Genomic DNA, 11,639 nt, shown 5'->3' on the forward strand with positions numbered 1-11,639 from the left:
CGAGACTGTCGCCCAGTTGGGAGAGAGGAGGAGGGGGGAGGAGACGGGACACCCCCCCTCCCAACTGGGCGACAGTCTCGCAATCCCCCTGCCAGCAGCAGGTTTGGCATCTTTTTGTTTTTCGGGTGGTTTTTTTTTTTTTTTTTAAGAAATGGTTCCAGGTTTCTCGATGGTCTGGAATTGCCTTACGTTTTGGAGGGCTTGCGGCTAGAGAGAGTCATGAAAAAGTCTCCCCTTCAAATGTTTCTAGAAATCAGGTGCCTCTAGAAATTAGGGGTACTTTGGGCGACGCCTGTGTCTAGCTTCTCCTAAAATGCATTTACGTTTGAAAATTGGTGGGCGCACGGGGGTGGGGGGCAGAATGTAGCCTGGCCTAGTGTGCAAAAAACCCTGGAGCCGGCCTTGCTCATTAGCACACTCTGTCAGCTGGCTGAGTGAAGACTGTGTACATACACACTGTCCATTGGGAGTCTTCCCCTTTGGAGTATATGGAAAAAATACCTTTTCCTTTTTTTGTGTCTGGCCCCATTGTAGCACAGGGGCCAGAAATTGACTGTTAGAAGGAATGATGATGAAGAAGAGTTGGTTTTTATACCCCACTTTTCTCTACCTTAAGGAGTCTCCAAGTGGTCCACAATCTCCTTCCCTGCTTTCTCCCCACAACAGGCATCTTGTGAGGTAGGTGGGGCTGAGACAGTTCTGAGAGGACTGGCCCAAAGTCACCCAGCAGGCTTCATGTGGAGGAGGAGTGGGGAAATCAAACCCAGTTCTCCAGATCAGAGTCAGCTGCTCTTAAGCACTGCACCATGCTGGCCCTCTGGGATCCGCAAAGGATCTGCAAGGAATAAACATAAAATTGAAACCCTCCACCCCCACAATCTCCCTCAGGAGCTCCGGAGGTTAATTTCTGTTTTCCAGTAAGTATAATGATTATGATAAACAACAAAAATATCCCTGCCTCGAGTAATTAACTGTCTAAATTTTATTAGAGATGGAAACACAACAAAACAAAGGAGGAATGAGAAAGACTAGAACATGTGAGTTATGTGCTGTCATGTCAATCCCAATGTATGGTGATCCTTTGAATTAATGACAGTTTTGAATTTGAAGGGCTGATCTTGCTTTTTCTCCTCCCAGGGCTCCTATGCCTTTAAATATTTGCATGCATAGCAAGTATTTTTTAATCAACAGATGAAATAGCTTCCTTCCCTTTGTCCATGCTTTTGCAGGCTAAGACGGGCTTCAGCTGCTGAATTTGGTTGCCAACCCCAGGGCAGGACATTTCCGGCGATTTGGGGGTAGACCCTGTGGAGGGACCTCAGCTGGGTATGGTGTTATAGACACCACCCTCCAGATCAGCCATATTCTCCAAGGGAACTGATCTCTGGGGACCTCCAGACCCTATCTGGAGGTTGGCAACCCTATATCACGCCAGTCATACTGCTGTTTAAAAGCACAGGCCCTGCTTAAATGGTCTTGGTATTCTTTCAACCCGGTCCTATACTTGTTTATTCAAAAGTACACCTATTAAATCTCATAGGACTGCAATCCAAGGGCCTAAATCGTTTGGCATTCCTTAGCACCCGTTGCCTAGCAACAAGGAAGAGCCCCGCCTTCTCTGACCACAGCATCCCTTCAAGAGCCGGGCCCAGAAACGCATGCCCTCTTTGGTTGCCTAGCAACAAAGGCGCGCCTTTCCGTCCCGCCTCCTTCAATGCAGTCGCCAATGATAGAGGCGATCCCTTTAAGAGGCAGCGTCGGAGGACGTCGAGGGGGCGTGGTGGACGTTTTCCCTTTTGGGGTCATGCGCATGACGCCTTCCGCTGAAGAGGGTACGTGGCAGTGACGTTGTCGGTCCGCCCTCTTTTCGGATCGTTTGTTCCTTCGTTCCTGGGGCCGGTGTTTGGAGCTGAGGGAGCCAAGCAGAGCCGAGCGTCGGAATCAGGTCTCCGAGTCCGGTGAGTTCTTCAGACCCCCCCGCCCGGTGTGGTGCCGCTTCCTAAATATTCCCCCTTCCTCTTCAAGGAGTTCCCCCCCCCATAACTCTTTCTCTCCCTTCCCACAGGACGGATCCGACCCCTTCTTCACTGGTGTGCCCCTTACAAAAGGCTCCCCCGTTACTATTTAACTCATAATAGTGGTCCAACCCATTTCCTTCTACTGTTCTGTCTACTCTCCCATCAATCTCCCCCCCTTTTCCTGGTAATAGTGGTCCAGCCCCTTTCCTTTCCCCTTCTTCCGTGTATCCTAACAAAAAGGTTCCCTTTTTCAATCCTATCCCTTCCCTAAACAGTGGTCAACCCTCTCTCCTGTTGATGTTTTCCATATTCAGTGGTCTAAGCTCTTTCGCTTTCCTTCCTTTACATATTCTGCCCTAACCCTTTCAGCTTCCTCCAGTTTTCTGTTGTCAGTGGTCCAAGCCCTTCCTCCTGCATTCTGTATACTTCTAGGAAATGGCTCCCTCTCCCTTCTTTGCAGACTGTTCTAAGTAGCAGGTTGGTCCACATTGTACGTCTGGGTTGCCATTATATTGGAGAGGAGGGGAAGATGGGGAGCATGGCTCGTAAGCTGTTTCGGTGGTGAGAAATGGTTGAGCTATTGGACTGGTGTGCTGGTGGCCTGCTGGGTGCCTGGTTCTTGTAATATGGTTTTGTATGTAGATCCTGGTAAGATTATATAGCCCCATCAATGTGTGGTGTGTTTTTTTTTTTAGTAGAGCAGTGTAAACAGAAAGTGACAGCTTCCTGTTTCACAGAATTTGCAGTTTAGCTTGTTGTAGAAGGCTGTTCTATCCAACAGACTTCATCTTTCTTTCTGTTGATGTTGAAGGGCTGAGCTTCTGTTGATGTACGCAGAGCTTCTCAAACTGAGAAATGAACTATAGTAACTCCTAAAGCAAGGATTTAGATCAGGATTGCTGGTTGAACCCATCAACCACTACCATCACCCCACACCTCTCATACATGAGTTTAAGAATTTGCTGCACTGGATCAGACCAGAAAGTTCCAACCAGCAATAGCCAGGTAGATGAGCTTCCTCTGGTGGTGGTGGAAAGGGTCATCAAGTTGCAGGTGACTTATAGTGATCCCTTCATGGGGTTTTCAAAGGAAGAGATGAACAGAGGTGGTTTGCCATTGCCTTGCTCTGCGTAGTGGCCCTGGACTTCCTTGGTGGCCTCCCATCCATATAGAAGCTGCTTAGCTTCCAAGAGCTGACAAAATCGGGCTAGCTTGGGTCATCCAGAGCTTCCTCTAGTGAAAAGTTTCTGAGCAGGGCATAAAGTGGTGGACATTCTCTATATTTTCCCTAGTATCTGGTACTCATAAGAAGAGACCTCCTGGATGAGAACAACTGTGTAATACAGCCCTCCGTGTTGTTTATCCCTGTTTAGAGAAGCACTGCTTCTCTCCATGGAGGGTCCATTACTTATGTTGGTTAATCATTGTTAGTAGACTTGCCCTCTCTAAATTTGTCTCTTAAAAGCAACCATCTAAGGTAGCAGCTGTGTTACTGCTGTGTTGAATTCCATAAGTTAATTATGCATTATGTGAGATAGGTCTCTTCTGAATTTACCAGTGAGCAGTTTTGAACTGGAAGATTGATTGAGAACTGACTTAGTATATTAATTTGACATGGTGGTGGGAAGTAGTATCAAGTCACAGCCAACTTATGGTGGCCCTGTAAGGTTTCAAGGCAAGAGAGGAACAGAGGTAGTTTGGCCTTGCCTGCCTCCTGGAAGCAACATCAGCAAAAAGAACTGCAAAAGTATTTGCAGTTAGTATCAAGTCACAGCCAACTTATGGTGGCCCTGTAAGGTTTCAAGGCAAGAGAGGAACAGAGGTAGTTTGGCCTTGCCTGCCTCCTGGAAGCAACATCAGCAAAAAGAACTGCAAAAGTATTTGCAGTTAATTTTACATCTTGGAATAAATGTTTTTATTTATCAGAATGCTTTTTATTTAAAGGTAAATATGTAAGGTAGCTTACAGTATAAAAATCCTCACAGAATAATTGAAAATATATAGCAACTGCTAAACACTGGGAACAGGTTTAACTAAAAAAGCCCTCTAGAATTTTTTTTTTTTAAAGCTTCCAGCCGAAGGTCTCTAAAGATGGAACTGTCGGCATTGGGGGGGGGGGGGGCATTCCAGCCGAAGGTCTCTAAAAATGGAACTGTCGGCATGGGGGGGGGGGGAAACAGGTTGCTGCTGAGTGAGCTCTTGTGGGTCCCTTCTGATCAGATTTCTTCAACAGAGGCTTGCCACAACAAGGGTTCTTTGGCCAGCCTCAGAGCATGTATGTACAGGTGAAGCCGGCCTACCAGGTATCATGAACCTAAGCCAGTTAGGTCTTAAAGGTTGACACCAGTACACTAGCTGTTCTTCTGGCACTGTGCATGGCACAATGTTGGAGTTGCATGTTTGCTGCAGCTGGTCCCTGTAGGTACCTTGGCCACTGAGTTCTGAACCAATTGGAAGCTTCTGAATCATCTTCAAAGGTAGTCCTATGTGTAGCACTACAGTGATTGAAGCTGGATGTTACCAAGGTGTGCGTGATTTGTGTCCAGAGCCACCTTTGTCCAGAAAAGGTCGCTGCTGCTGAAAAACCAATCTAAGCTGGAAAAATGCACTCCTGGCTATTTCTTTTGCTTGGTCAGGATCAATGAGGCATCCATGCCCAAATTACAAGCTTGCTTCTTTAGGGGGAGTACACCCATGTCCAATGCAAGTTGAACATGTGTTCCTGGATTAGCTTTATCCTTGACCCACAGAACCTCCATTTTATCTGCATTTAATTGCATTCTGTTTATCTACAACCAACCCGTTATATCTTCCAGATGGAAGATTGCATTCTGTTTATCTACAACCAACCCCTTATATCTTCCAGATGCTAGTTAAGCTTGTCCATAGCTTCTCTGGATCTTGATGGAAAGGGGAGAGTGAGTTGAATGATGTTGGCAACTCACCCCTAATCCCTGGCTGATTTCTTGAAGCAGTTTCGTGTGTCTGTGTGTGTTCAGTGCCATCTAGTCACTTCTGATTTATGGAGACCCTATGAATTAATGTCCTCCAAAACATCCTATCATTAACAGCCTTGCTCAGGTCTTGCAAACTGAGCCATGGCTTCCTTGGTTGAGTCCATCCATCTCATGTTAGGTCTTCCTCTTTTCCTACTGCCTTTGACTTTTCCTAGCATATTGTCTATTCCACTGACTTGTCTTAAAGTGACTTGTCTTAAAGTGACCAAAGTATAATAGCCTCTATTTGGTCATTTTAGCTTCCAGGGAGAATTCATGCTTGATTTGATCTAGAACTTGCTTATTTGTCCTTTTGGCAGGCCACAGTATCCCTAAAACTCTCCTCCACCACATTTCAAATGAATCAACTTTCTTCCTGTCAGATGTCTACATTGTCCAACTTTCACACCCATACATAGTAATGGGGAATACTATGGTATGAATTATCTTGATCTTGGTCGCCAGCAATTCTTAAGCCTGACACTTAAGAATCTTTTCTATCTCCTTCATGGCTGTCATTCCCAGTCTCAGTCTCCTTCTGACGTCATGATTGCAGTTTCATATAGACTAGTGATACTCACTCCCATGGCTTAGGAGCCGCATGTGGGCCTGCCCCGTGGAGGACTGTTCCCCAATGTGGCCCCTGCCCCGTGTTTCAAGAAAGTGGGCAAGGTCCTTGACCAGTGGGGCTTGTGTTTGGTACGTGGTTTCCACCTTGGAACAGCCATCCCCAGAGCAACAGGTGAGCTGCGACCCTCTCTTAGGTCCAAGCCTCGTGTAGCTCTTTTGGTTGATGGGAATTGCACATGTGGCTGACTGCAAGCTGCAGAGTGAGTACCACTGATGTAGATGTTGAAAAGTATGGGAGGTCTAACAGCAGTTTGTGGTGCCCCTTAGGCCACTGGCACCCCTTTCTGAAACCTGCCTTCTGGAAGGACTGAAACCAGCCTAGCACAGCACTAGTCGTGCCTATCTCTGCCTGGCATTTCAGCAGGTACTGATGGTATCAGAAGCTCACGAGAGGGCTCGGTGAACCAGCAGAGACACACTACCCCTGGGAGGACCTGTGTGGATCATCCATCAGGATGACCAAAGCAGTTTCTTTGTGTCATTACCTGGGTGAAAGCCAGGCTGAAAGCGATCAACAGAATAGGTTTCCTCCAGAAGCGACTGGAGCTACATGGCTGCCAAGACCTTGCTTAAAAAGGGCAGATGTGATACTGGCTTATAGCTATTCAAGTCTGCTGCACGCAGCATTAACTTTCTTCCTCCTCTAAAACCTAACAGTTGCCTCTTTGAGTGGTAGAGGAGCTAACTTTCTCTCAAGGATGTGTTGATGATATTCAGCATCCATGAGGGTAGCTGACCTCTGTCAGGTTTAACTAACCGTGAGGAACAGGGGTCCAAATAAACATGTGATATGCCTTAACGCTACAACTGTTCTGTCTGAAGTCTCAAGTTGTACCAGTGGAAAAAAAGCTATAGAATCCTGACTTAATATACGCTTCAGGGACATTCAGAGCTTCTGTAGATTGGCTGAGAACAATTTTGGACCATGGTGAAATGATCCCTGCAAGCTCCCAAAATATCTGCTGCTTGCTTCTAGGAGTCCAGATGCAACAAACCTCTTACAATTCGAAACAACATTGCTGCTTCACACTTCACAGACAAGGTGGTGGCAGTGAAGTTCAGTCAAACATGGCTCAAGTCGTCTTTCCCTGTCGCTCCAGTCTCAATCCATTGTGCCTGGTTCTGAGAACCAGAGTGCTTGATAATCCTGAGCGTGTCATTGAGGGCACAGGATGTGATTGTTTGTGCTGTTGGCCAAGGCCTCGTAATTAGAAGTGTGTTAAATCTGCAGTAGACATCTCAAGAGTTTTTCCTGTTAGACAAAGATGGTGGAGGTGGAATATATTTTTTTAAATCATATTTTTATTTTATATTAGATTTATTATACATTCCTAATAACTTGAGTTGTCTTGCAAACTGTACAGCAACAAACGAATACATACAGGTTTTCATCTTTTATCAGACCATTAACTCCATATAATTAAGAGTGAAACAAATTCTGATAATGTTTATTCTTTGGAATTATTCCTCCTTCAGTAGTGGGGGTGAAATATTTAATTAAGAAAAAACCCCATAAAACAATGTTAGCATAGCATTAGGGATGTGAAGGCCTGGAAATAAAACAGAAAAAATCGGGGGGGGGGGTGTTTTTCCCCAGAGCGCCTATGAAATATTTGATGGTGTCAGAAGTTCATGAGAGGGCCCAGAGAACCAGCAGAAATGCACCTCTTTGGGGGGGGGGGAAACTCCTATGAATTTTATTCTTTTTGAATGTGAAGGGCATGCTGTAGACATATACATCTCTCTTTTTTTGAACTTTTTATTTCCCCCCACATAGTATATTCATACATATACTTCTTAAGATATACATATACATGTACTTCTAACATTTGTGAGTCTATTATTTACTGTTTTCTTTCCTGAAATATTTTATCATCTTTTCCTTGTAATATTACATTCAATTTGTCCATTTCTGCCATCTCCAACAGTTTCATAGCAATTTCTTCTCTCTTTGGTATCTTCTCTTGTTTCCAGTGTTCTGCTATTAGTATTCTGGCTGTTGTGAGAATATAAGTCAGTAAGTATCGGTCATTTTCTTGGTATTCATTTGGAATTATATTTAACAAATAGATCTCTGGACATGGTTTTAAATTAATTTCTAAGATTTCCATTATTATATTATTTACAGTTTGCCAAAATTTGCCTATTTTCCCGCATCTCCACCACATGTGGAAAAAAGTACCCACATTGGTTTTACATCTCCAGCAATTTTTACTTGATTTTTTGTATGCTTTCGCTATTTTTTCCGGTGTCCAGTACCATCTGTGGAATAGTTTAAATATGTTTTCTTTAAAGGTTACAGTTCTCATTAATTTTGTAGCTTTCCATAGTTTAGACCAATCCTCAATTTGGATGGTTTTTCCCAAGTCTTTCATCCACATAATAATTGAGGTTTTTATTGTTTCATCTTGTAAATATTCATCTATTAGGAAGTTGTATATTTTTTGAATTAGTTTGTCATTGGAGGAAAGCCGTATTTTGTCAAGATCAGATTTAGATTTTTGAAATTCATCTGCTTTGTCTTTATTATATCTAACTTGTAGTTGTATTTGTTCCCACCAAGTGAGGTGGATATTTTTATTTTTTAAAGTTTCTATTGGTCTTAATTTATTTTGAGCATCCAGCAGTGTCTCATATGTCACAGCTTTTTCTTTAGTCATGAGTTTAGGATTTATGACATATACATCTCTTAAACCCAAGGTACATTTCTGTACCTTGAAGGATATCAAATCATGAGGGGAGCATGAAGGACTTTCATTGCTTCTCAACAGTTGTATGCCTTCTGTTGTCCTTTTGACCTGATGCAGTTGACCTTTTCACCTCTCCATCAAACCACTGTGATACGTTTACCCACAGACTGGTTAGAAAGTAGGTTATTGCCCTACCTTGGAGGAGGGAGAAAATAGAAGGAGGTGGGGAAGAAACTGCACCGGTGCCTCAGAGGAAAATTGAAAGTTTCATTGAGAATCGAACTCACTCTAACCAGACGACAAAATTAAGGTACTTGTGTTAAAACAGCATAGGGTGCATGAGCTTAGAGTTTTCTCTCAAGTGCTGAGTATATTTGTGGTTTTGCTTGTGCAAAATGAAGCCATTTATCACTTTTAAATTCCATAAATATGTCAAATGCAATTTTGTATGCTTAGTAAGTTATAAAAGATGCATTTCATATTGTTAAAGCAATAAAATTAGGCAGTTTTAAAGTTGTAATTAACTTGTTTCAGGTCACAGTCCCTAGGAAGGTAGTTTCAGAGCGTAACCATGTTGGACTGAAACAATCTTCCTAGGGATTGTGACCGGAAACAAGTTAATTACAACTTTAAAACTGCCTGAATTGAACAGTACTTCTCTAGTCATTCTGTTAGTAATTCTGTAAACAAACCTTTTTTTAGACATGGAGGATCCTTCAAGAAAAATAATATAGTAATGGACACTTTTCAAAAAGTTCTTTCCATCCCCACGTTTTTGGGACCTGCAGAGTAGCCAGGGTCAGGTAGTGGTTAAAGCGTCAGATTAGGTTCTGGGAGATCCAGGTCTGAGTCTCCACTTCACCATGGAAGTTCACTGGCTAACCTTGGGCCAGTCGTGCACACTCAGCCTAACCTACCTCACAGGGGTGTTGTAAGGATAAAATGGAGGAGAGGAGAATGACCTAAACCAACTTGGGTCCCCATTGGGGAGAGAGGCAGGGTGTAAATAAATTCACTGGGTAACCTCAATTTTTGTGTTGCTGCAAGGGTGGGGTGTGGGGGGGAGAATCTCTGTATAATTCAGAATTTTATTAATTTCCGTCATGGTCTCCCTTTATTCTATTTCTAAACTAAGAAGCTCTAAATGCTGTGGCATTCCTTGTAGGAATGGTTTTAAAGAAGAAGAATTTGGTGTTTATACCCCACTTTTTTCTCTATCCTAAGGTGTCTGAAAACAACTTACAATCGCCTTCCTTTCCTCTCCCCACAATCGACACCTTCTGAGGTAGGTGGGGCTGAGAGAGTTCTGAGAGAACTGTGACTGACCCAAGGTCACCCAGCAGGCTTCATGGGGAAGAGGAATGGGGAATCAGACCTGGTTCTCCAAACTAGACCCTGCTGCTCTTAACCACTACACCACAGAGGCTTTGGTTGTCCTCCAGAACTGTGATGATATCCTTGTTAACATGGGTGTACACAGTACTCTAAACGTGGTTGCACCATAGATTTATGCAGAGGTATTTGGAATACTGGCAACCTCATTTCCAATCCCCTTCCTAATAACTGCCCGTGCTGAGGTAGTTTTTCTCTTTGAACGTATTTGTTGTTATAGCTACAAAGGTATCTTTCTTCACCCTTCAAAGATGTCCACTAGTGGCCATCGCAACACTTTGTGCCAATAAAGCAGCAACAGTTTGCAAGATAGTTTTTTGTGAAATGCATTGAAGCTTGTGACACGGAATGTACCATATTAACTCATAGGAAGACGATCACCCATATAAAATGTCGCCGTCCAAAAAGATTTCATCATTGGATATAACAGTAAGATGACCCGTCCTCTTTTTTCACTTTGGGATTTCTTATATTTGAGTTAATACTGTATGTGCTCCAATGAGATCTCCCCAGCATATTGGTGTGACTTCTTGGGCTTATGTGAAACTTATTTTACTGCTGATTTAGGAGCTACAATGGTTAGGATACATAGGAAGGGATGCAGTGTTTCTTGGCTCAGTGGCTCAGGTTTCTTCTTGGGACTGTGGTGCTTATGTTACGTCTGTGATAGTGGAGAGAGAGAGAAGTGTAGTGGTTGTGGGGCAGTGGATTTCTCTTCGGAGGCTGGAGACCTTTCTGTTTTTGTTTTGTCAAGTTTAGTCCAGGCAGCGTTCCAAGATCCTGAACAGGGAACTGGGCGCTATGATCCGTTGCTGGCATCGGGAAAGGGTTTAAGGTTTTATCGTTGTGTGCTCCCAAGTGGTGCAGCGTTCTAGCAACAGCAATCCAGAACTTAGTTTCTTTTGTATAGAAACGTACAGCATCTCAGCAACGTTTTCGTTATTTGCGAATGTATGAACAGAACACAGGTGGGAGCAGAGAGGTGCTCTTTCCCAACAATATACCTCTTGCTTAGCACCAGGGGCATAGACAGAGACCTCTGCACTCCAGAAGGTGTTTTACCTTCAGCCTGCTAACTGTAGCTTGTTTGTCGGCCTCTCCTTTTCACTCTCCATCCTTCCATCTTGGCTCCCGCCTCTGTATATGACATTTCTCCAGACCGCAGTGGGAATCTTATTCAAAAGCACAGTTGTCAAAAGTTGTGGTCACGGAACCTACCAGGGGAGAGGCGATCCTTGATTTGGTCCTAAGTAACACTCAAGACCTGGTGAGAGATGTAAAAGTGATTGCACCGCTTGGGAACAGTGATCATAATGTTGTTGAGTTCAGCATTTGTATAAATAGGGAATTGGCCAAAAAGACTGACACAACCACTGTTAACTTTAAAAGAGGTAACTTCTCTGATATGAGGGGACATGTGGGGAGGAAACTGAAAGGAAAAGTAGAAAGGGTCAAAACCATTGGGGAAGCTTGGAAACTATTTAAAACTATGATCCTAGAAGCTCAAAAAAATATATATTCCGCAGGTTAGGAAAGGCACAAACAGGTATAAGGAAACTGAAAGGAAAAGTAGAAAGGGTCAAAACCATTGGGGAAGCTTGGAAACTATTTAAAACTATGATCCTAGAAGCTCAAAAAAATATATATTCCGCAGGTTAGGAAAGGCACAAACAGGTATAAGAATAAACCTGCATGGTTAACAAACAAAGTAATGGAAGCTGTAAAGGGTAAAAAGGATTCCTTTAAGCAGTGGAAAGCTAGTCACAGTGAGGCTGATCAAACAAAACACAGGCTATGGCAAATAAAATGCAAGTCTGTGGTCAGGCAGGCAAAAAGGGAATATGAGGAGCATATAGCGAAAAACGTAAAGACCAAGAATAAAACTTTCTTCAAATACATTAGAAGCAGGAAAC

The 11,639-nt window shown here is 43.4% G+C and overlaps 1 protein-coding gene across 1 annotated transcript in view; it reads left to right on the plus strand.

The window, feature by feature from the left end:
- Positions 1 to 1,866: 1,866 nt before the first annotated feature.
- The window catches only part of STX5 (syntaxin 5), a 28,066-nt gene continuing 18,293 nt past the window's right edge, over positions 1,867 to 11,639 (plus strand). Inside the window, exon 1 of the mRNA XM_015416813.1 lies at positions 1,867 to 1,958. The gene's annotated coding sequence lies outside the window, so the exon portion shown is untranslated. The remainder of the gene's footprint in view (positions 1,959 to 11,639) is intronic.

This window comes from Gekko japonicus, unplaced genomic scaffold, assembly GCF_001447785.1.
Source record: "Gekko japonicus isolate JY-2015 unplaced genomic scaffold, Gekko_japonicus_V1.1 scaffold248, whole genome shotgun sequence".
Classification (NCBI taxonomy): Eukaryota; Metazoa; Chordata; class Lepidosauria; order Squamata; family Gekkonidae; genus Gekko; species Gekko japonicus.